The sequence below is a fragment of the Leopardus geoffroyi genome, chromosome A2 (assembly GCF_018350155.1).
Source record: "Leopardus geoffroyi isolate Oge1 chromosome A2, O.geoffroyi_Oge1_pat1.0, whole genome shotgun sequence".
Lineage (NCBI taxonomy): Eukaryota > Metazoa > Chordata > Mammalia > Carnivora > Felidae > Leopardus > Leopardus geoffroyi.
The window spans coordinates 89,894,609-89,922,251 of record NC_059331.1 but is presented as its reverse complement, the minus strand read 5'-3'; positions in this window follow the sequence as shown (position 1 = coordinate 89,922,251).

The following is a 27,643-nucleotide window of genomic DNA, read 5'->3' as shown; positions in this document are numbered from 1 at the left end:
CCTTAATTTCCTTTTGTTTTTCACCAAACAAATTCACAGGTTCAAGGTTGCGAGGACTATGACCTGGACATCTTTAAGGAGCGTGATTGTACCCATCACACTCATATGCCTAAAAAGCCTAATGAATAGCATTAGTTTCAGGTACCATTCTGTTCAGAAGATGTACATAAATACTATCATCAGGAGCATGATTCCCTCTTAATCCCCTGGATTCCTCTCAGCTCTCCTTCCTTCAGTTTGTCAAGATGGATGCAGCAGCAGCCCTAACCCACATCCTTCTTAGCCCTATACTAAACAATGTGTCCGTTTCTCTTAATCAAAATAAAGGTCTCGATTTACTGCCTTTGACTTTGGTTGGCTTGGCTTGAGTCTTTTCTAATATTAATCTAGTCACTGTTACAGAAGGGAATAAGGGTTAAGTCACGCCATCTTTGGGAGTAGGGATGCTATTGGCACAGGCCTATGAACTGAGATGGAACAAGGTATGGCAATACAGGTAAGTGGGAACTGTTGGCTAGTATCAGAAGTAGAGTTAATGAATGCTGGGTGGGGGGAAAAAAGCAAAATAAAAAAGCATCAACTACTGAACCAGTCTACATTATACTCACATTAACCAAGTGGAAATGGTGACAGGTGTCTATTTGAAACAAGAAGACAATGCTGAAAAAAATGAAAAGCCAAACTTTATGGTCATAGACGACAATTCATGGCCTCAGATAATAAGAAAAAAATCTTCCAGATAGAAAAATAACCTTTCTCTCTAGTCTAGTTCTTACTAATCCCCTTTGGAACCCCTCGTTCCAGTCAGCCTGGACTCCTCACCCTGCATATGCCCTGGGCAGCCCCACCTCTTTAAGTCAGACAAGCTTCACCACCTGTTCTTGACTCAAGAGCCTCTGGGCCTCACCCGGAAATCATCACATCAGCCTTGAAAAAAATTTCTGATCTTAGTGTGGTTTTTAAAAAGAAATGCATTTGAGGGCAATTATCATTTTTGTACTTAATGTTTCCGGTACTCACCTAGAACTTACAGTGCTTTGCATTTTAGTCATATGTTCAGTAACTTTTTATGTTTACATATGTTATCCATCAGGGTAAAATTTAGGTTCATCTAGGGATGAATGCTCATGCTCTGTGATTCCCATAATGTTCGGTAGTGTCATTTGCCTATTATAAGACTCTGCAGTGTATATGTATGTATGTACATGTATATATGTATATGTATTGAAAGCTATTAAATGTGAGCTATCAAAGACTCCTGAAGTGAGATGCCTAACTCACTGCACTGGTAGAGAAATAATGCACTAAACCACAAGGGCATGTAAATTGTTTTTTTTTTTTTGTTTTGTTTTGTTTTCTAAGTGCTATTTTAATTTCAAACATTTGAGATAATGACTCTCCATTACCTTGAGACCAATGCCTGTCTACCAAATATAGCAAGATAACTGTGCGTAGGGAGTTGTCTGTACCTCTTTTCTTGCCATGTATTTAAGATATGTTGTACATTTACCCTGAAACATTCATCAAGAAAAAGAAAAGGCAACATTTAAGACATAATCAGTTTTAAATTTTGACTTGACTCTTATTGGTGACAACTAGCAATGTAGCATACGACTGCATTCTTGCAATCAATCATTTGAAAGGAAATGATAATCCTCCTTTATATATTTCAGTACTTTCCATTTAAAGGCCTTAAGGAGAAAGAGACATTTTACAAATCAGAATTAATGAAACCCTGAAAGTGCCCTATGAGTTACGTAAATATTATTGCAGTCATTTAAACATCTGCAATCCAATGGCTTTGACAGCTTAGTGACTTACTCAAGACTACAGATTACATTGAAGGCAGGGCCAAGCTAGTTCAGCAACTAGGCTTCCAGTTTTCCACTGGGTTGTTTGTTGTCAGTTATGAAGCAAGACCCGTGTTTTAAAAAGTGGAAGAGACACGTAGCTTTCACGTCAATCAAATTTATCAGGGGCTGGACTGCCCAGCTTTGAAAGTGCCCTTCCTTGCTCTGGATTTGTTCCCCAGGTTCCTAAGATGCCAAGTTACTTTACTCTTTGGCCGTCATTTGTCTCTCCTAATTTCCTGCTAACCTTTCTGAATTCTTGAAAACATGCCTATCTCTTCCCTCGTGTCCAGTGCAGATTCCTCTAGCTACAAAGGAATTTACACCAAACGGGGAGGAATTCTTTCTATTTTGGATGAGGACTGCTGGGAGTTAAAATTGAGGAGTTGGCAGAAAGTTCTCTACACTGTATACATCTTTCTCCCTCTTCTATAGCTCACGCCAATAAATGTGTTTTTCTTTTATTTTAAATTTTCCTGCTGTGGTGTCCTGTTCAGCATCCCTGTTCTCGGGATGAACTTTCCACTATTGACATGATATACAGAGGTGCGCAGTACAGATGCGCTTAAAGGAATTAAAAAACTATGCATATTTTAAAGAACAAAATGAAAGCATTATAGATATAACTAATATCCTCTTGAAAGGTGCCAAGATTCTGACAGACAGTATTTAGAAGTTAACAGCATGAAATCAAAGGGAGGAACACCTGTCTAATCAGAAGTACCAAACTCAGTGAAAGTTAAACACGGTTTTAAATCATAATACAGAAAATGCTAGCAAATATACAGTCCTGCTGCTAGTGTAATTGAACTCACATAATTTATATCCATCACTTTTTTCCACTCAGGGAAATGTTATTAGAAATCTCATTGAAATTATTATTGCACTGGCACTATATGCTAACTAACTTGGATGCAAATTGAAAAAAAAATAAAATAAAATAAAAAGAAATCTCATTGGTGTTAATAACTAACTTCAAGTGGCAGCTTCCTTAACCTCTTTTAAAATACAGGATATTTTTAAGCCATTTAACAATATGTTTGATGTCATTCCTTCTGGCGTTCCTGCTAAAATGACAGGAATCTCATCAGTGGCTACTGGGAAAGAGGAGGAAGTCAGAAATCAGAGGGCAGAGAGTCCGTGGTTTAAGGTGATGCCGAAAGTAACCTTCATGAAAAATAGCAGAATATAAAGCCAATGTTCAAGGGGATGTGGCATGTTGAAATTTATCCTAGCCAAACCAAACTATTCATAGAGCATCAGAACTTGTTGGATAGGAATTCTGTTATTTTTATACAGTTTTAAGACTAGAATTAAATGTGTGACAGTGTCACTGTTTGATTGTTGATTTTTCAGAGCAAAAGCCAAACATTAGTAAACACAGAAAGTACAATTTTCTGTATATTCACTTGTTATTCCTGTGTGATAAATTATCATAAATTTAGCAGCTTAAAGCCACACCCATTTATTATCTCACAGTTCTGTAGATCAGAAGTCCTGGTTTGACATAACTGGATTCTCTGCTTGGGGTCTCCCAAGAGTGAAATCCAAGTGTCAGCTGGTTGTGTTCTCATTTTGGAGCTTGGGGTTCACATCCAAGTGCATTCAGGTTATTGACAGATTTTAGTTCGTTGGGGTTGCAGGAGTAAGGTCCCATAGTGGATTCCCGTCATTCCCTAACATATGGCAGTGTCAACAACATGGCATCTTGTTTCTACAATGCTAGCAGATAAATTTTTCTGGCTTCAAACTGCTGACTTTCTTTAAGGGCTCATGTGATTGGGTCAGACACAACCAGGATATCCCTTTTCTGAAGAACTCAAAGTCAGCTGGTTAAGGACTTTAATTAAATCTTGAAAATCACTTTTTCCATATAGCATAACATAAAGATGAGAGTTACATACCATAATTTTCATAGACACACTTTTAGCTAAGGGAATGAGATAATACAGGGCATGGAAACCAGGGAGGCAGTAATCTTGGGGTCCATATTGGAATTCTGTCTACCACATTCTATTTTTAGGGAGTCTACAAATATATGGGTTGGCCTTACATAGGGAGGGCTTGGGAAAATGTTAAGATTTCCATTTCAAAAGGATAACTAGACTGCAATTGCTCATCTGAATAGAAGCCAAGTTATATGAGCTTTGCAAAAGTAGCAGAGTGAAACTCGAAGTAGAGTTGAGTACTTAGGATTCATCTCAAACAGATAAACACCAAGATTAGGGAAGAAAGAACTATAGGAGACTTCAACAGCTGTGGAAATGGGATTATGTGGTAGATAGGAATAAACTTGGGCTTTGACATCAGGAAGGCTAGATTTAAAATGTTAGCTCTGCCTTTGCCTGGATGCAGACATTGGGCAAGCTCCCTCAAATACAAATTGAAGATAATGATACTTAAAACCACATAATTTTGAGCATAGCACTGAAGATACTGAAGGTGCCATATTGATTTTCTTCCCTGTGTTGGCTCAGAACTCAGTGAGAATGATCCTCTGGGTGTGTCTGCACTTAAGTGAAAATAAAGTGAAATGTGTCTGACACTGATCAGATGAAATGCTTGGGGTGTTAACTGATGCTAATGATGATTGTTAATTAAGTTAATTCAAAAGCAAAATCTTGACCATCTTAAGTTGATTCAAAACCAAATCCAGGAAGAGATAACTTTTTTATAAATGCAAGCTTATTTAATTTTTAAACACCGTATGTTCACTAACATTATGAATCGTTTTTTAAAATGTTGTTTAATGAGATCATAGCCCATAATGGAAATTTGAGATGCCTTTGCTGAAACAAACTTCACAATTTGAAAAGTTTTCTGCATTCTAGTGCTTCTCATTTTATCACTCTTTATACTCAATTTATTGTCTCTTTTATAAAGAGATAAATAGCTGCATTAATATCACATATGCACCACAAAATACTTAGGTATGGGAAAATGCAAATAGTGCCATAATTTGGCCCTGCGCATATTTAATCAAATATATTTTCATGAATATGCTTGGGCCTGGGGTCACGTACTGTGCTAAGAGTTTTCTTTAAGTTTACTTTTAAGGAGCAATTAGATAGACACAGGGTTTCACAAGGGCCTCTGTGACATCCTTTTTGACACTGCATTCATCAATGATAAAGAAGAATTAAAGCAAATATCTTTGGTTAGACAGTGATGTATATAAGATAGGACTTTTCTTCAAACAGAAGTAAACTGACTAATGAAAAATAATGAACACAAATACTTAAAAGTGCTTCAAATTCTTTACCTATAATTCAGTTGCTCTTGAAGACATTTTGATTAAGAAATTAGTGCCCATTTTTCATTATTCATCTCATGTCATCCATAGTGATTAGCATTTTAATTTTATTTGGTAAAGGTCTTTGTTAGTCAAAAGCAACTAGGTTTTTCTTCAGTAGCAAAGAACCTCAAAATTCTAGGCATATGACAACAATAATTCATTTGTTGCTCCAGAAAACAACCATCATGGGAGTTCTACTTCACACTTCCTCATTTAGTAACCAAGGCTAATAAACCCTCTGCCATATGGAATATGATAAGTTGCTATGAAAGGAGATAGATATATGGGTCTTTAAAAAACTCCTGAAAGTCTCACATGAGAATTCCATTCACACGTCATTAGACAAACATGATGTGTGGTCATGCTTATTGTCAAGAGGAGGAATGAGTACACTTCTACCGTGTTCAGAAAAGACATTTGTAACATACTTAATGTCTATCGTAGTATTCCCTTCTCGTCTCCTTCTGATCATAAAATAGGTATCTCAATTCTGTTTCAGCATAAAATATAAACTTATCTCCTCCAAGAGAGAAAACCCCAAAATACCATAGAGTCAAGACAAAGAATGCACTTCAGGATTTCTGAGTGGCATATGATGATGCATAGTCATGTCTCTATTTGACCCAGATGTGGCTCCCTTAGATTTGGAGACATATAATCACAAGATAAATTATCTGTCCATTTTGCAGGATGTAACCATAGGATCACAATAATAGCATAAATATTCCCATTCAGAGAGTGACAGAATGTGACACAAGTGGCAGCCCCTGATCCATAGCAATTCTGAAATCTCTATAAGCAAATAGTTTAAGGGTACCATACTACTGGAGTGGGCAATAACCCTTGCCCTCTTTCTATTCCCTGGATGTATTTTCCTTCATCACAGTTTTCCACAACTTCTGACTTAGCCTTTTTTTGAGGTCTCTGTATTGCCATAATTGTCCTTAACAATATTTGGACTAGGGTTTGAGAAACTTGCCGAGGGTGGTAATTGAATGGGAGGCCTCCCAAAAGATATAACTATGTCCTAACCCCTAGAACCTGTGAATGTAACCTTATTTTTAAGAAGTGTTTCTGAAGATGGAAATAAGTTAAGGATCTTAAGATGAGATCATCCTGGGTTATCCAGTTGGACCCTATATCCAATGACAAGAAGATAAGACACATATACACAGAAGAATAGATCATGTAAAGATATGTGACTATTGAACATATGTGGAGAGATATATAGATACAGAGATAAAGATATACAGATAGATTGGCTATATTGGATATAGCAACAAACTAGGAAAGAATTGAAGCCACCAGAATCTGGAAGAGGCGGAAATTCTCCTCTAGAGCCTTCTGAGGGAATGCAGCCCTGTCCAAACTTTGATTTCAGACTTCTGGCATTCCAAACTGTGAGAGGATAAATTTTTGTTTGCTGTTTTAAGCACCCAAGTTTTTGGTAATTTGTTACAGTAGTCGTAGGAAACTAAAAAGCCTTCCGTGGGGCCATGGGCCTTGTGTTGGCTGGTAAACTAACCAGAAAGGCTGATAGTCCCTTTCAGGTAGAAATATTAAATTGCCAATTCAGGGCCCTGTAGCACTCTTTTTTTCCTTGCCTTAGTGAATGTAGAAGCAAGAATCATGATGATACCTATCAACATCAATCTATCTTTAGCCGATTTAATGAACAGATTATTCTGACTGATTTGTTCTGAATGTGATTACAAGCAATAGATAAATAAACATTTGTGGTTTTAAGCCACTGAAATATTTACACAGTTAGTTACTGCAATATACCTTAACCCATACTCATGATCAAAGCAGCCAATAGATATTTAGGGATGAATAGTTTCCTCTTGATATTCAAATGCAGAAGTTCACTAATTTCCTTTTGAAACATTTGTTGTAAGTTCAAATATGGCTTAATAAAGGTCCAAGGAGATATTAAAGAGGGAGAATCAAGTAACTTAGAATAAAAAACACTTGTATTGAATTTAATTACTTCTGATTTCTTTGAGAAAATCCTGAGTCTCAGTCCTTTCTTCTGCAACGTGTAAACAATAATGCTGATTCTTTCTTTCTAGGTCTTATAAAGCTCCAATAAAGATCATTGGTAGCAGACATTTTGTAAGTTGTAAAGAATTACATATGCTTAATTACTTTCCCTTCCATATCTGAGATGACAGGAAACTACTTACACCATAATATTTTGGGGCATGTCTCTGGCATGAAGTGAGCCAAATTTCCAAACTTTCTAAAGCTTATTGTACAGATTCCTGATACTTCCATGGAGTGTGAATTTCAGTGACATATAGCAGAAAAAAGGCTCAACCCAGAAAACAGAAATACGGTAAAAAGAGAAATTCTGCTAGATGGCCTGTTCATAATGATTCATCTATCAGATAATGTATGAACTTTTTGGCTTAGAGAACCTGGCTATTTCTGAGATACACCTGAGGGATGCTTTAAAAATCAGGAACAAACAGTAATCACAAATAGGTTTACTAGGGCTTTGATATTTGGAGGGGCTGCAAACTTGCATAAGCCTCCAAGAATTCTGTTGGCGGTCCTGAGGAATCTTTAAACAGTAAGTAATTTAGAAACTCAAGCTGAAGAGAGAATGTATGATGGAAACAAGTAGTGATTGTTGGAGCCCATTCTCAGATATTCCATGTCCTAATATGGCTGTTGGAAATTGAGCCATTACATTTGTATTCTGGCAAAAGAAAACAGGAAGTGGGGAGAAAGTCCATCATCTTTTTAAGGAGACTTCCTGAAACTATCCCAGAATACATATCCCAGAATATGTAATTACATATCATTGCATGGGACTAGTCACAAAGAGGCCAACAAATATAGTCCTTTAGCTAAAAATGTTGCCACCTTGAGTACCCTAGTTAGGAGGGAGGAGAATGAAGGTTGTGATAGGTAAAACAGAACTGCTTGCTACAGGAAATAAAAACTGAAGTAGAAATGGATAGGAAGGATAATTTAAGAACAAATAAAGAAATAAGGTAATTTATTCAATACCTAAACAAGTGTACTTATTTAGAAGTACATTTATTCAATTGAGATCTATTGAGAATAACCTAATGTGAGACACTATGCTAGGTCCTAAGGATACCACAATGAATAGAACATAGTATTGGGTGGTCCATATCAATGTTTTAAGAAAGGTAGAAGTAATGGGGCTTCAAAACTAAATGATGTGTTGTGGTGGGAAAAGAAATAATAAAAAATTATGGTAAATCTAAGATTTTATGACTTCTGAGTAACTTTAAATAATGCTATAATATGTTAGTAGGAACTAACAGATCAGGATGAGAACCAATGACTGCCCTACTGAATGGCTTCTCTGATTCTGGTTGACAAACGCCTCCCATTCTTCTTTATTTCCCGAGCATTATGACATGCTTCAGTCAAATCATTTATCACATGGTACAATAAATGATATCTGCATAACCAACTGCGTGCTGCAGCCAACTTTTACCAGGTTGCAATAGCAAAATATGCATATTTCTTCCCAACATCTAGTTTAGTGACTTCAAGTTGGTAACTTGAAAACAGTCATGGCAGGAGAATTTACACCGTCAATATTGGCAAATGCTTGCTATCAGGCTCTCCCTTTCCCCAGGGAGCTGGTTGTTAAACATCTACCAATATATCCCTATGTGTAAACATCTTCTTATCAGGCTACAAGAATTTTGAGAACACAGTCTGTACCTTGTCCATACGTGTGTCCTCTTTGTAGTGGGAATGTGGCATTTGGGGGTGGTAGTGGGTGGTACTTTCACTGAAGTTCCATACGAAATGTGTGTCTAATTAACAATCAGAAAACAATATCCAGCACACAGGTGAAAAGTGATTTGGAGTTCACAATGAGAGATCTATGTATGGGCTTGGCAAAAGTTAAATTTGAAAAAAGAATAACACATATGTGGAATGTGTTATAAAGTCAGTACAGCTGTTAAACTTAAATGCCAACATTCTGGATAAAAATACAATCTTTTAAAATGGAATTTATTTTATCTTGTAATAATCTGGAACTGGAATCTACAAATGTATGGTTTATGGACTCAGAGAGTAGGAGAAGTGGGCTTTACATTAGGCACATTAAAAAAAAAAGCCATCATCTCATGTCATTAAGGGTCACAGTAATGTAGATCAAGTTTGTTTCTGCTTCCTTTGGAATTACACTACCTTCCCAAGCTTCTATGACACATGATCCTATAAAATAATGTAAGGCATGTATACACACACTCAGAATACATAGAGATTACAGTAGAGTGATTCCATTTAAGAGGTTAAAGCTTATGTTTACTTCTAATAAAAGAATACATGTCTAAATGTGGAGTAATGACTTAATGAGATAGGCAACAGGGCAAAGGCAGCATAGACCTTCAATTGATCCTAAAATGTGACTACATATAGTTACATTTTGCATCATTTAATAAGGCTGGACATTTCTACACATACTTAAAAAAAATGACAGATCCCAAGCCATCTTTTCTCTGATACAACCAAAGTCCTTTATCTTAAAACAGTTAATTAACACAAAGCATAAGTATATTGACCAAACACAAATTGAGGGCATCAAATTGAGAAAAACATTTTGTTGTCTACTTTGTATTTGCTTAAACAATATATTCTGAAGGCATAAAGTTATAAGGACATTAGTTATAAATATAATTGATCATCTTTATTGAAAAGCATCTAATTATATAATGTCCTCACTGTCCCAGAAAATGAAGAACATATGGTAACTATGAAGTCTAAAGCTGTGCCTTGCAGCAGAGCATGGAAAAATAAATCTGCTTTCTCATCCTTCTAACATCATCTGTGTCTCTCAAATCTGTGTAAGTGGATACATGGTAGGGAAACTACATCCAATATTTAAATGAGAATCTTCAAAAAATGAATTAATATATCTTTATCAGAAATAACTTAGAAATACACAACCTTCCCAGACTGAGTCATGATGAAACAGAAAATCTTAACAGATCAATTACCAGTAAGGAAAGTGATCAGTCATCAAAAACCTCCCAACACACAAAAGTTCAGGACCAGACAGTTTCACACTTCCACCAAACCTTCTTAAACCCTTCCAAAGAATAAAAGAGGAAACTTTTCCAATTTCATTTTATGAAGGTAGTGTTACAGATACCAAAATCATATAAGGATGTGCCAAGAAAACAAAATTACAGGCCATTATCCCTGATGAAACTACATGTTTCATCAACAAACTATTAGCAAATCAAATTCAACAATACATTAAAAAGAGCATACACCATGATCAAGTTTTATTTTATGAATGCAAGGATGGTTCAACATATGCAAATCAGTCAACACCACATTAACAAAAAGGACAAAAATCATATGATCATTTCAATTAGGATGCTGAAAAAATGTGACAAAATTTAGTATCCGTTTATGATAAAAACTCCCAAGAAAGTGGGCATAGAGAAAACATACTTCTATATAATAAAGGCCATATGTGATAAGCTCACAGCTACCATCATACTCAATGGTGAAAAGCTGAAAGCCTTTCCTTTAAGATGAGGAACAAGATAATGATGCCCACTCATACCCCTTCTACTCAACATAGAAGTCCTAGCCATAGCAATTAGGCAAGAAAAGGAAGTAAAATGTATCCAAACTGGAAAGAAAGTAGTAAAACTGTTGTTATTTGCAGATGACATTTTATTATATATTTGCAAAAAACCATAAAGACTCCATCAAAAAATAGTTAGAACAAATAAATAAATTTAGTAAAACTGCAGGATACAAAACCAATACACAAAAACCTATTGTGGAGTGCCTAGGTGGCTCAGTCAGTTGAGCATCCAACTCTTGACTTCAGCTCAAGTCATGATCCCAGGGTTGTGAGACCAAGCCCCATGAGAGGCTCTGCACTGAGCATGGAGCTTGCTTAAAATTCTATATCTATCTATCTGTCTATCTATCTATCTATCTATCTATCACCTATTTATCTGTCTCTCTGACTCTCTCTACCTCACTTGCATGGTCTCTCTCTCTCTCTCTCTAAAATAATAATTTTTAAAAATCTTGCATTTTCACACACTAATAACAAATTATTAGAAAGAGAAACAAAATAATTCCATTTACAATTACATTACAAAAAAAGAATAAAATATCTACGAGTAAATGTAATCGAGGTGAATCACCTGCAGATTGCAAATTATACGACAGTTATGAAAGAAAGTGAAGAAGACACAAATACAGTTGACGTTTGAACAATATGGTTTTGAAATGTGTGGGCCCTCTTACACACATATTTTTTTTCAGTAAATACAGTGAAATATTGGTCAGTGTACTTTTCTCCCTATGATTTTCTTAATATTTTATCTTCTCTAGCTTACTTTATCATAAGAATATAATATATAATAAATACAATGTACGAACGATGGGCTAATCAACTGTTTATATTATCAATAAGGCTTCCAGTCAACAGTAAGATATTACTAGTTAACTATTTGGGGAGTCAAAGGTTATATGTGGATTTTCAATTGTGTAGAGGGTCAGTATTCATAACCTGTGCACTGTTCAAGAGTCAACTGTAAATGGAAAAATACTCCATGCTCATAGAGAGGAAGAATCAATATTGCTAAAATGTCCATACTACTCAAAGCATTCCGCAGAAACAATGGAATCTCTATCAGAATTCCAGTGGCGTTTCTCAAGTAAATAGAACAAAGAATCCTAAAATTTGTGTGGAACCATAAAAACCCTGAATAGCCAAAGGAATAATGAGAAAAAACAAAGCTGGAGCATCATGCCTCCTGATTTCAAGTTATATTACAAAGCTAAAGTAGTTAAAAGAGTATGATGTTGTCATAAAAACAGATACATAGATCAAAAGAATAGATATTCCAGGTATAAACCCATGCACATACGATCAATTAACTTACAACAAAGGAGCCAAGAATAGACATGGGGGAAAGGACAATTTCTTCAATATACGGTATTGGGAAAATAGGATAGCCACATACAGAAGAATGAAATTCAACTACTATTTTATACCATATATAAAAATTAATTCAAAATGGTTGAAAGACTTGTACATAAAACCATAAAACTCCTAGAGGAAAAGAGAGCTTGTAAGGTCCTGGACATAGGTCTTGGCAATAAATTTTTTGTATCTGACACCAACATCAAAAGCAACAAAAGCAAAAATTAGGTGGGACTACCTCACACTAAAAAACTTCTTCACAGCAAGAAACCATCAACAAAATGAAAAGGCAATTTCTCCTACTGAATGGGAGAAAATAATTGCAAATCATAGATCTGATAAGGGGTTAATATTTAAAATTAAAAAAAACCCCTCCTACAACTCAATAACAAAATAACAAACAACAACAATAACAACAACAGCAACAATGTAATTTAAAAATGGGCAGATCTGAATAGACATTTATCCAAAGAAAACATGCAAATGGCCAAGATGTGCATGAAAAGGTGCTCAACATTACCAATCATCATGGAAATGCAGATGAAAACCCTTCACACTTGTTAGATATCACCTCACAGCTGTTAGAATGTTTATTATCAAAAAGACAAGAAATAACAAGTATTGGCAAGGATGTAAAGGGGATCCTTTGTGCACTGTTGGTAGAGATGTAAATAGGTGCAACCACTGTAGAAAACAGGATGGAGTTTCCTCAAAAAATTAAAAATAGGACTACCATATGATCCAGCAATCTCACTTATGGAATTGATCTGAAGAAAATAAAAACACTCACTCAAAAAGATATCTGTAGGCCCATATTTACTGAAACATTACTACAACAGCCAAGATCTGAAAATGACTTAAGAACCTAAGTGTCCATCCATGGATAAATGTAAAATAAATTATAGTGTGTATGTGTGTGATGGAATATTATTCAACCATAAAAAAGAATGAAATCTTGCCATTTGTGACAACATGAAGAGACCTCAAAAGAATTATGCTGGGTGAAATATGTCAGACAGAGTAGAATGCCATAAGATCCCTCTTATACATGGAATCTAATAAATAAATAAAGAAGCTTATGGATACAGAGGACAGATTGGTGTTTTCCAGAGGTAGAGGTGGAGAATAGAGGTGGGAGAAATATGTGAAGGGGGTCAAAAGATAAAAAGAAAAACAATTAAAAATATAACAAGCAATAAGTATTTCTGAAAGACAGAAAATGAGGAAAGCAAAGAGAGTAACAGTTTATTGACTTAATCAAATTTTGTTGTAATCATTTGTTTATAAGCCTTTCCAGCTAGACTTTAAGTACCTTGATTCAGGCAGAGATTCTTACTTAGGTTCTTAAGTTTCCAGTCATAAGGAAAAATATACTACAATTTACAATTACTCAAAACATGAAGTACTTGGGTATAAATCTAATAAAACATATACAGAACTTGCAGGCTGAATACTCATGAAATAAATCAAGGAAGGTCTAAGTAAATGGAGAGAATGACTGTGTTCCTGGATGGGAATATTTAACATGGCAAAAATGCCAATTCTCTCCAAATTGATATACAAGTTTAATGCTCTTCCTATCAAAATTTCAGAAAGGTTTTTCATAGACATAGACAAGGTTACTGTGAACTTTACATGAAATTTACATGGAAATGCAAAGTAAAATAATGAAAATAATCTTGAGAAAGAAGAAGAAAGAAATTGATCCACCTGATTTCATTACTTATTAGATAGTTATATTAATGAAGACTGTGTGATATTGGTGGAGCGACAGACACAGATCAATGGAACACAACAGGGAATCTAGAAAGAGATCCACATTAACGTGTCCACATGATTTTTGATAATGGTGCAAAAGCAATTCAACGGAGGAAATATAGCCTTTAATTAAACAATTAAATGATGCTAGAGTATTGTATATACACATCAGTTAAGAAAAAAAAAAAAAAAAGAATCTCAACCACACCATAAGTTCACACCATATGCTAAAGTTAACTCATAGACTTAACTACAAAATGTAAAACTATGAAACTTTTAGAAAAAGACATAGAAGGAAACCTTTCGGGTATAGGGCTAGGCAAAAGGTTCAAAGATTTGAGACCAAAAACATGGATTTCAAAAAGAAGTGTTGATATATTGAACTTCATCAAGATTAAAAACTTTTTTTTTCTTTTTTAAATGACACTCTTAAGAGGATAAAAGACTACAGAGTGAAAGAAAATATTTGAAACCACATAGCTGACAAAGGACTAGTGTTTAATATACATAATTTAACATCAACGGTAAAAAAATTTCAATTAGAAAATGAGCAAAGGATATGACAAGGTATTTCAGCAAAGAGGATATACAAATAGGAATAATCAGATAAAAAAGATGTTTAACATCATTAGCCATTCAGGAAATGCAAATTAAAACTACAATGAGATATCACCACACATTATAATGACTAAAATAAAAAATAGGGAAAACACCTAATGCTGGCGAAGATGTGAAGAAACCAGCGATCACTCACGCATTGTAGCCCAGAGAAATGAAGTTATCTATTCACATAAAAACATACATGCCTGATTATAGCAGTTTCATCCATAATAGCCCTAAAATAGAAACAACTCAGATGTTCTTCAGTGGGTAAATGGTTAAAGAAAATGTGGTACATCCATACTATAAAATATTCCCCAGAATTTAACAGAAACAATGCACTCTATAACACAGATTAGTCTTCAGAGAATAATACTGAATGAAAAAAGCCATTCCCCAAAGACCGTACACTGTATGAGTCCATTTATATCACATTATTGAAATGATAAATTTACAGAGATGGAAAACCGATTATTGGTTACCAGGGGTTAAAGAGGCAGTAGGGTAAGAGATGAGTGAGTGTGGCTCTAAGAGAGCAACAGGAGGGATCCCTGTGATGACAGAATGTTCTGTTTCTGGACTGCATCAATGTCAACCTCTCTGTATTATTTCTTGCAATGCATGCAACTCTACAATGATCTCAGAATAAAAAATGTGATTAAAACAAAAAAAAATCCCAAGTCCTCATATAACCTAAATATATGTTTTAAGACTTTTCCTGTTGTTTTATGAATTCAATTGCTAGAATCTATTTGGAGAAAAGTATCTCATATTTATGTTAGGTAACTGCATAGGTATAATTATCATAAAGATGTTTTCAAATTTTTGTTTTCCACATTTAAATCATGGTTCCTGAACCTTTTTTGAAATGTCTGATTTTTTTTTTAGTCTTGAATTGGTTATAAGAACTATTATATAACTACATATTTTAATTGTTCAGTTTGTATTTTTTTTTTTTAACGTGTATTTATTTTTGAGACAGAGAGAGACAGAGCATGAACAGGGGAGGGGCAGAGAGAGAGGGAGACACAGAATCCGAAACGGGCTCCAGGGTCTGAGCTGTCAGCACAGAGCCCGATGCGAGGCTCGAACTCACGGACTGTGAGATCATGACCCGAGCCGAAGTCGGACGCTCAACCGACCAAGCCACCCAGGCACCCCTGTTCAGTTTGTATTTTTAAACAGCTGTAGTGTTTTCTCCACATAGATCCCTTTAGAATTAAATGTGGAATTTCAAAGAGATGTCTTGCAAAGAATAAAATGGTTTTGCAGTTTGGGGATAGTTACAACTGATAAATGTTTAGATCCAACTGGTTTAGAGGACTTGTTTCATATGAAAGATGCTTCATCCAATATTTAATAATATTCAGTGGTCTATTTCAGCCCTGTGCCCTTGAACTCATCTTTTTGATGAGGATGATTTTAAATGACTCATAATACTGTTGTAAGAATCAAGAGACGATGTATGTGACCATGCCATATTACATTGTCCATATTAATGGCAGCTCTTATTAGATCAGATATTTTTAGCTTTAATGAAACTGTAAGTGAAAAATTATCAGAAAAGGTGATAGTAACCAAAGGCCACTGGAAATCACTTGATTATACAAAATGTGTGTATGAAAAGTTGGCCACATATGTCACTAGTATTGCTTGCTTTTGTCCAAAAAAAAAAATTATTTACTTAAAAAAATCTGTATAAAAATCAGTGTTTCAGGGCTCTTGGGTGGCTCAATTAGTTATGTGTCTGACTTCAGTTCAGGTCATGATCTTGCAGTTCATGAGTTCAAGCCCCACATAGGGCTCTGTGCTGACAGCTTAGAACCTGAAGCCTGCTTCGGATTCTGTGTCTCCCTCTCTCTCTGCCCTTCCCTGCTCATGCTCTGTTTCTCTCTTTCAAAATAATAAATAAGTTTTAAAAAATCAAAAGTCAGTGTTTCCTTGTATCTAAATGTTGATAAAAATTTATTTTTCTAACGATTAACAGAATAATTCATTGAAAATTCAAAGCTCTGAAATAATTACATTATTCTGAAAAATCAGCATTTAGGTCTTCTTATGGGCAGTTATATACAAAATTACCAGCAGGTGGCAGTATGTATATGAAAGTGTGTCCTAAATAATTCTGCAAAACTGCAGGTTCCTGGCTTTTGCTAACAAAGAGATGTATGCATCCACTAAAAGCTTCATTTACAGAGAAAAATGATAAAATTCCTACTGTTTTAAAATTCCTCACTTATCTTCCTATTATCTTGCTAAGGATGAATATTTGGTTGTCATTTTCGAAATGCATGAAGTCTTAAATCAAGTCTAGAATCCAAGTTTCCAGGGAGGTGAGAGTTCCTGGCTGACTTTTGCCTGATTCCTTTCTGCTCTGTCAATTATCATCATATAACATGTTTAACTGTGACATCCTCTGGTGAACATTCTCATGGCTGATTATATGTTGAGAGTTTCTGTAGCTCAAGCAATAATGCACAAACTACATTTAAAAATATATATGAATAAGGAAGGATGAAATGGAAGTAGAGATAGAAATGTAGTAATGCAAATTCTTTAGGATGACTAAACAATGAAATCGTCTCTTTTTTTCAAACAGGTAGGGAGGTTAAGCCTATTTTTAAAAACTAATTTGGATGTACTGTAATAACTAAACTTTTTTTTTTTTCCCACTCTTATCCTTAAAACTAAGCATGAAGGTCAGAGGTGGCTGAACATACTAGAATTTCTTCCCTGCTGTCCCTGGTCATGACTGGCTTTTTTCACATGTGTTGTCAGAATAGCAGTAGAGAAGTTTCCAGACCAGGTCGCTGATTAGCAGTAACTTAAATATTAGGGCAATGGCAATGGAAAAAAGCAAAAAGTATTTGAGGAAAAAAATGTTAATGAAGAAAGTCTTTTCTGCTTTCACTGGATTCATGGAAGTTTGGATTTTGTTTCTGTTTTCTTTTTTCTGTTTTCTTTTTTCTCCTAAGTATAAGTACTTATCTGCATATTTCCATATTATGTATCATATATCTTGTGTGTAAGAAAATATACTGTAAATACATGTGAAAAGGGAAGAAGAGAGCTAAAATGAATATGGCACTGAAAACGTATTATTTTTTAATTTAAAAAAAAGGTTTTTGCAGATTAGAGTCACGCAGATTTTGTGAATTCTTCAACTAAAGCAAACCTGATACATCAAGTATTTTGAAAAACATGGAGCTTACCTACTAGTCCCTTTGTTCAAGAAAGAAGGCCAGGCATGCAGGTGTTGGGAAAGGCAAATGAATTCCTGCTTATAGTACTGTAGAGTACTGTTACTTTTCAATTCTATTAACAAATGCAATGTCTCTAAACATTGTCCTAAAATTGCTACTAGATTCTTAAATGTACTTCAAAGTGGATAATAATCCACAACCATATGATCAATTAATCTTTGATAAAGCAGGGAAGGATACCCAATGGAAAAAAGACAGTCCCTTCAGCAAATGGTGTTGGGAAAACTGGACAGCGACATGCAGAAGAATGAACCAGGACCACTTTCTTACACTGTACACAAAAATAAACTCAAATGGATGAAAGACTTAAACATGAGACAGGAAGCCATCAAAATCCTAGAGGAGAAAACAGGCAATAATCTCTTTTACCTAGGTTGCAGCAACTTCTTACTTATCTTCAAAGGCAAGGGAAACAAAAGCAAAAAATGAACTATTTGGACCTCACAAACATAAAAAGCTTCTGCACGGTGAAGGAAACAATCAGCAAAACTAAAAGGCTACCAACGGAATGGAAGAAGGTATTTGCAAATGGCATATCAAATAAAGGCTTAGTATTCAAAATCTATAAAGAACTTATCAAACTCAACACCCAAAAAACAAATAATCCAGTGAAGAAATGGGCAGAAGACATGAATAGACACTTTTTCAAAGAAGACAACCAGATGGCTAACAGACACATGAAAAGATGCTCAACATCATTCATCATCAGGGAAATACAAATCAAAACCACACTGAGATACCACCTCACATCTGTCAGAATGGCTAAAATTAACAACTCAGGCAATAACAGATGTTGGCGAAGCTGCAGAGAAAAAGGAATCCTTTTGCAATGCTGTGGGAATGCAAACTGGCACAGCTATTCTGGAAAACAGTTTGGAGGTTCCTCAAAAAATTAAAAATAGAACTACCCTACGACCCAACAATTGCACTACTAGGCATTTATCCAAGGGATACAGGTGTGTTGTTTCGAAGGGACACATGCACCCCCCTGTTTACAGCAGCACTATCAACACTAGCCAAAGTATGGAAAGAGCCCAAATGTCCATTGATGGATGAATGGATAAAGAAGATGTGGTATATATACAAAGGAGTATTACTCAGCAATCAAACAGAATGAAATCTTTCCATTTGCAAGTACATGGATGGAACTAGAGGGTATTATGCTAAGCAAAATAAGCCAGAGAAAGACAAATATATTATTTCACTCATATGTGAAGTTTAAGAAACAGAACAGATGAACGTAGGGGAAGGGGAGGAAAAATAAGATAGAAACAGGGAGACAAACCATTAGAGACTCTTAAATACAGAGAACAAACTGAGTGTTGTGGGTGGGGTGTTGGGTGGGGGGATGGGCTAAATGGGTGATGGGCATTAAGGAGGGTACTTGTTGGGATGAGCACTGGGTGTTATATGTGATGAATCATGAAATTCAATTCCTGAAATCATTATTACACTATATGTTAACTAACTTGGATTTAAATTTTATAAAATTTAATTTAAAAAATACAATAGAGAAAAAAAGAGACTATATTAGAGCAATTCTTCTCAAGAGTGATTAAGGAGCTTAGAGAAAATGAAGTCCTCATGGCAACATGTAGGTAGGATGCACTACATGTGAAGTGTCATGACCCACAAAGAAGCAAGAAGGAAAAGAAGACAGAAGTTAGTTCAACTCTAAAACCTCCAAGTGCCTGTCTTAACAGTCATGGATTGTCCACAAACGTGGACTATTCTTTCTATTAGCATTTATTCTGACCATTCACATCAGAAAAATTTTATCACTTGATTAATGCTTCAATATTGTTTAACTGAAAAGTTTTCATGACTTAAAAATGGAAAACTGTCAAATTAGAAAAAAAAAAGTGGGTAATATTAATTAAATTCAGAAGCCTTCTCCACCTCCATCCTACTAGAAGGGACAGTTTGTAAGTCATGACTCTGTATAAATCTGGGAGGCTGGAGAAGTATTAACACTTCCTTTTTGAATTTTCCAGACTTCTCCTTCATGACTATCTTTTCTACCTTCTAGCTCCGAGCATTTCAGGCTTATTCTTAGAAACTACTTTGGAATGTAAGAAATGCAAAATATTAATCCATAAGGTAAAAGTACATTAAGATATAAAAGCTTCCTGCAGAACAAAGACCCAGAATGGAATTCCAATCCACACCGCGTAAATAGGGAAGATGTCCTTAGAGACAAATGAGTTTTCTCAATAGACCCTGAAGTCACACCAGAAGTGATAAAATGTGCTGCATGATCAGCCTAAATCAGATACAGGGTGACTCACGCTGAGATAAGCATTTTTGACCTTTTCCATTGAAGTGATTTAGAGAGATGGGCTACACAGATAAGTGGGAAAGTAACAAGGAAACATTAATGTAAGAGATTTCTAAAATTTATGTGTCAGCTAAACATGTCTCAAATCCCCTATTCAAAAGAGAAAAGTGAGTTTTTAAACATTGCTGTAAATTGTATTGAAGTTTAACATGCATATAGAGAAGCACATCAGATCAAATGACATGAACTGATGGCATTTTTTACAAAATAAATAGCGTAGGTAACCAGCGATAAGGTCCAGAAATAGAACATAACTGGAACGTCAGGGATTATGTAATGCTCACTTCCACCTCTGCTTCCAGATGACCATAACCTGCCTTCTAATGCCTTCTTTGCCTTATTTTGGACTTTATATAAATATAAGTACATATTACACATGCTTCTGTATTGGGTTATTTTACTCAACATAACATTTATAAAGTTCTAGCCATGCTGTAGCTTGTTCATTGGCATTGGCACATATTTCAGGGAATGAATATACGACACTTTTTTCAATTTGAAGCTATGAAGAATAGAGCTTCTATAAACATTATAACACATATATTTTTGATGCGTGTTTTGGGGGGGGGCAGCGGGGGGGCACCTGGGTGGCTCAGTCGGTTAAGCATCTACTCGTGATTTCAGCTCAGGTCATGATCTCACAGTTGGTGAGTTCAAGCCCCACAATGGGCTCTGTTCTTAAAGCATGGAGCCTGCTTAGGATTCTCTCTCTTCCCTCTCTCTGCTCTCTCTCTCACTCTTTCTCAAAATAAATAAACGTTAAAAAATGTATACATATGTGTGTGTGTGTGTATGTGTATGTATATATATGTATACGTGTGTATATATGAATTTCTGTTGGGTATACAACCTAGATTTGTAAATTACATGGATTAATGGCTACTGTCAAACCATTTTCTAAAGTGCTTATACCATTTTAAACTTTCCCCAGCTATAATGAAAATTTCAATCACTCTATGTTTTTACCAGTACTTGTTACTGTGTTTAATTTTCATTTTAGACATTCATCCAATGTACTTTTTAAGACTAAGTATATGTATAAAATATGTTTATCTACACTTTTACATGGGGTATATTATATCATGCACAAAACATGATACTACAAAGAGCTTAACATTTGCTGTATGTCACAAAGACTATCAGTCTGCAGTGAAATAAACAACTGGCAGGCTGGCTGGCCTAGATGAGCACGATCCTTTGGTCCACACCTTTCCCCAGGCTGAGTGATTTGACAAGTGATCACAAAAGATCATGAAGATGGCCCCATTTCTCAGTCTGGGAGCTTTTATAGCAAAAAGAGACTTTGTGATCCCTGGAAGAGGCCACAGAAATTTACTTAGTGGCTTTCCTATATGGCATATTATCAGGAACCTAGCTCCTATCTTCAAAGAACCTACCCTGATGCTTTGGGAGGAGGAATCTGCCAACTGTGCTTTTCAGAACGCACTGAAAGGGGAGCACCTGAGACAGAGAGCCCAGTTCAAATGATGCTGCACTCGTCTACACCTATGGGATCAGATGCTAAAACAGAAGAACACACTGGAGAAGCAGCCCAAGAATTTCAGCTGCATAACATTTTGCACCTTCCTGAAAATGAGTCTCCATTCTTGAGGATAAAGACCCTTACGTTTATTCACTTCCCAGATTGTTACCTTGAACACAAATTGCTCTATGTGTCAGATTCGCAAGCTGTAAGAGCAGTCTTGGCCCATTTGACCCTCTGTTCTTGGGCTGAAATGTCATTTCACAGTGGTTGCCCTGAGTGTTGATAAACTTCAGCCATAAGAGCTAATTAGAAACAAATCTAATTCCCTATCAGTTGTGACCAAATGAATCAAGGATGATATGACTGGAGAACTTGAAGGAGCTCTACAGTGAAACAAACAGACCTGATTTTGAACTTGCCGGTTGTCCAGCCTCTTCTCAGAGCCTCAGTTCCTTCCTTTGACAATCTGAGATAGTCTAGGCCGGTTAACATGGGAACTGTAGGGATTACGTTAAATGTGTAAAATCCCTGGTACTGTAGCCGGCACACATTGGGCATACAATAAATAATAAAGAGTAAACAACATTTCTAACGTTTTACTATTATTTAGGTTTTACACCTTAAATGTGTACCCAAATCAAAATAGTATGGTGTATTTCTGTATATTATACATTTGTATAACGCATTTAAAGTAATAACGAATATTTCAGATTTTACAGGTATTTCTAAGCTGTTGTTTTTAGCAAACTACTTTCCTAACAGTGTTCTTGGTGTACTTTCATTACCAAAACCTGCATACAGTCTGCTAAGGCAAGTGTCATTCATAAGGTTAATGCTGTTATTCCTGTGAATACAGATATCATTTGACAATATAGTTACCTTGACCTAAAAGAAGAGTATACCAAATACCCAACAGTATCCCAAATATGTATGATTCAATGCAAGTAACTGGCCTACACATAATTCTACAGTTCTAACCAAAGCCACAGATCCAACACTTCTGGATATATTTCTTGTCTTTTGAGTTCTAACGTTTCAATTAAGTACAACTTCCTTCAACAATAGGTAACAGAGCAAGAGGACGATGGGTGAAAGTTTGACATTGATGCCTAAGTGCTAAAGAGAATTACTGCTCTTTCTTACCCAAATACCAGGGATCATTTTCTACTAGTACAGTGTGTATAATGTTATTCAGAGGAGGAGACGTTCAGGAGCCTTGGGTAAGCTGCTTTGCATTTAAAATACATCTGCAAAAGCCACATTTGGAAAATCTCAGCGATTAATTCATTAATCATTGTGTTTGGTATGACTGAACAATAATTGGTTCGAAGGCCATGGGAGTTAATATTAGTGAGTCTTAAATTCAAGACTATGTATATAAGTATGTTATTCACTGGGAAAAGTAGTAAGAAGATTATTTTAATCTCTAATAACCTAATGTACCTACAGTCTATGTAGTTACTATTTATGAGTTATCAACACTTGCACTGCCTTGCCAATCTTTGCAATGAGTCTGAATATTGAATGATTTATTTAAAGTTAATTCCACTGTGTATATGGAATGTACTGAGGATTAAACAGATGTAATACTGCTTTGAAAATTCAAGGACATGGGCACAAAAACAATTAATTACAAAGTAATAGAGTGATATCAGAAGGACAGCACGTTAAGAGTTCCCAGTACTTGTCTCCCCACAAAAATAATGATTTAACAACTATCCACTGACAAAAATAGCTGTGCAAGAACTCTGGAATACAATAAAGAAGTTACAGCAATGCAGTGGAGCACAAAAAGTGAAAATGACCACATCAAAGTCCTACAAAATCCCAATGGTATTCTTTTCAGAAATAAAAAAAAAAAGAAAAAAATTAAAAATTCATATGGAATCAAAGTCAAAACGATCTTGAGCAAGAAGACCAAAGCTAAAGGTATTACACTTCCTAACTTAAAAAGAAAACAAACAAAAAATTATGAAGATACAGTAATCAAAACAATATAGTACTTTGTGAGTACACTTATCATTTAAATTTTTTTTCCATTTTATTTGTTTTAGAGAGTGTATGTGAGTATGAGCAAGGAAGAGAGGCAGAAGGAGAGAGGGAGAGAGGGAGAGAGGGAGAGAGGGAGAGAGGGGGAGAGAGAGAGAGAGAGAGAGAGAGAGAGAGAGAGAGAATCTTTAACAGGCTCCATGCTCAGTGTAGAGTGTGACACAGGGCTCGATCCCACGACCCTGGGATTATGACCTGAGCCAGAATCAAGAGCTGGTAGCTCAATCAGTTGAGCCACCCAGGCATCCCTGAGTACTCTTATCTTGATGAGCACTAAGAAATATATAGAGTTATTGAATCATTATGTTGCATACTTAAAACTAATTTAATGCTATATGTTAATTATACTGTTTAAAAAAACAGTATAGTACTGGCATAAAAACAGACATATAGACCAATGGAACAGAAGAGAGATCTTAGAAATAAATCTACAGTCAGGTGATCTTCAACAAGGTGCCAAGAACACACAATGGGGGAAGGACAGTCTCTTCAGTAAGTGGTACTGAGAAAACTGGATATCCATCTGTAAAAAAAAGAATGAAACTGAACACTTATTTCACACTACATACAAAAAAAAATTACATCCAGGGGCACCTGAGTGGCTCAGTCAGTTGAACGTCCAACTTCAGCTCAGGTCGTGATCTCATAGTTCATGAGTTCGAGCCCCATGTCGGGCTCTGCGCTGACAGCTCAGAGCCTGGAGCCTGCTTCAGATTCTGTGTCTCCCTCTCTCTCTGCCCCATCCCCACTCATGCTCTGTCTCCCTCTGTCTTAAAAATAAATAACACATTAAAAAATTTTATTTTAAATTATATCCAAATGGACTGAAGATTGAAAACATAAAACCCATAGAGGAAAACATTGGGAAAATCTTCCTGACAATGGTCTTAGCAATGATTTCTCAGCTACAGCACCAAAAGCATAGGCAACAAAAATAGTAACATACAAGCGGGACTAGCTTCCAACCAAAGCTTCTGAAAGCAAAGGCAACAATGAACACAGTGAAAAGGCAGTGTATGGGATAGGAGAAAGTATTTGCAAACTATTTATCTGATAAGAGTTATTATCTAAAATATATAAGGAACTTATACAAATCAATTCCTAAAAAACAAATAACCCCATTTAAAAATGGGAAAAGGATCTGAATAGACATTTCTCAAAATAAGACATAAAAATGGCCAAAAGGCTTAGGAAAACATGCTTGAAAACATAACATCACCAATCAACCAGGAAATACAAATCAAAACCACCGTGAGGTATCACCACACACTTGCTAGAATGACCATTACTGAAACACAGAAACAAAACAAGATAACAAGTGCTGACAAGAATGTGGAGAAAAGACAACCATTGTGTGCTGCTCGTGGAAATGCAACTTGGTACGGCCATTATGGAGAACAGTGTGGAGGTTCCTCAAAAATTAAATGTAGAACAACCAGGTGCTCCAGCAATTCCACTTCTGGGTATGTATCTACAAGCAATGAAATTAGCATCTAAAGAGATATCTGTACCACCATATTCAAGGCAGCATTATTCACAAAAGCCAAGATATGAAAATCGCCTTAGTGCCCAACAACAGATGAATGGATTAAGATGTCAGATGTATAGATATATGTGTGTGTATATATATTTATATGTATATGTATGTGTATATATACACACATATATATATACACATAAGTACAATGGAATATTATTCAGCAACGAGAAAGAAGGAAATCCTACTATTTATAGCAACATAGATGCATCTTGACAGCCCTATGCTAAGTAAAATAAGCCAAAATAACTGACCTTGTAACACAGGGTAATTAAGCATCATCCTTCACTGCGTTTGTTTCGATATTATTCCTTCAGCAGATATTTGCTGATAGTGAGGCACACGTACACAATAGTACCGTGGATGCTAGGTCTTTGAGAAGTTTCCTTTTTAAGGTTCTTTAAAAGACAAATATAGTAGCTTCTGAGATTTTAAATGAGAAAAATGGACTCCAAATTAGAAAGGGACTAAAGTAACCTCAGAATAAGACAAAATTAGCTACTTCAATGCAGATTCAGAAAAGATAAAGTAGAAGGCCAAACATTAAATTAAGGCATAAAATTCATATAGGCTACACTTCATAAATATCTAAATCTAAAATACTTGTGTCTTATTATATTACAATCATGCAAAAAAATAAAGAAAATCTTTGAGGTTCTTGGTACTGACTAAAAACATGAAAATTAATTTTCATGTATGTTAAACACTGCTGTTTGCCATTTTTCACTCTGTTCATTTTCTTTCAATATTACCACTGTGCTTTACGACACGCATCTTAAAGCAAACGTACCAAAAGAGGAAGCCCCAGAGCATACAATTTACATTGAATATTAATACTTCATAAGTCATACAAGTAACCACTTAAAGAATGGGAACAGTATATTTAAGGCATCCTAAAAATGTAGTCTAATTATACCACAAGGAATTTGCTGTACTGAACATTATTTCTAACGTCCCAATGGCTGTATTTTTTTCTAGTAGTTTATGTAAATTCAGTAAATTTCTTCTTTAATAGAGAACTGGATCAGAACAAGACCCCACACAAAGTCTATTACGATGGACATGGTATTTGTTTTATCACTTATCATACATACACACACCCACATATATATGTGTGTGCATTTGCTCATGTGTGTGCACATGAGTACCTGTGTAACTATAAGTATATATTTATATATATGTATTTCTAAATTCTATCTGACAGCAGCTTGTAAAGGCTGTCACATTTTCATCTTGCCTGGGAGTAAAACTAAATCAAAACAATCAAAGAAAAAATCTTAAGCAAAGAAAGCATACGGCCTTTAGTGAAGGATGTTGAACACTTAGCAGAGAAACAACATGAATTCCAGCTCCCACTGTGAATGAAGGATTATGAGAAAAAAATAAATTATGCATCTGAAACTTTCTCCAGACAAGGCAATAATGAGAAGAGTTTTAATAAAGTTGTCCAATGAGATTATTTAAGCCATAAATTCATAATATAATAGGGTCATCATGAGGTGGTTTCTTCCCCCAAAGCAAAAGACAAAATGTATATTAAAATAGGACAAGAAGCCAACTAAAAATGACTTATGAAGAAGGCGTAGTAATGGAACAATAATTTCCCAAAAATACCATGTAAATTGGTAATGTTCAAATAATGCTTCTGCTCTGTTTTAATCCTTTTGATTGTAGCTGATCTTGTCAGGATATTGTCAGATAATTAAGAGCTGAAATGATGCTTCTCAATTCAAGTTATACCATACACAAATTCTACTCCAAAATTGTTACTTGTTTTTTCCTGTTTTCTATATAATGGGAATTAACAATATAACAGTGAACAAGATAGATGAACTTCTCATAAAGCTTATGTTTTCATAAGGAGGAAATAAACAAGAAATTAGATTGTGAATGTTGCTACAAAGAGGATAAAAAGTTTCAGAGTTCAGAAAAGATGACATAAACTGAGATTTTAATGGCAAACAGTTGGCAATCAAGCAAAAATCAAGCACAATAACATTATAGGTAGAACCAAGAGTTTGTGTAAGGCCCAAAGTAAGAAAGAAACCCAGTGACTTCACCAAAGCACAGAAAGATGAGTCTTGTGGCTGGAGCTGAGAGAACAAGAAGGTAAGTGGAAGGAAATGAAACTAGAAAGGTAGACAGGAGCCAGGTGCTTCAGAGCCTGGGATTTTACTATAAACTATTTGAGAGTTTTAAAATCCTCTAATAAGTGACATAACTGTTTAGTAACTGACTTGATCAAACTAAGACCTTAAAAAAAAAAAATCAATGAAGATTTAACAGTGGATTCTAGAAGTTGAAAAGTGGAAATAACCATTCAGAAAAGAAAACCAATGAAATAGTCCAGACAGTTTGAGGCCCCGACCAGAGATAGTCATAGTAGAAATGGACAGAAGTGGGTAGATCTCATGTAGTTTTTGAACTTGCTGATAGATTGGATAGAGGTACTGACAAATAGAGAATAACCCAGGAAAATTTCTAGATGTTTAATTGACACTGTATTTTT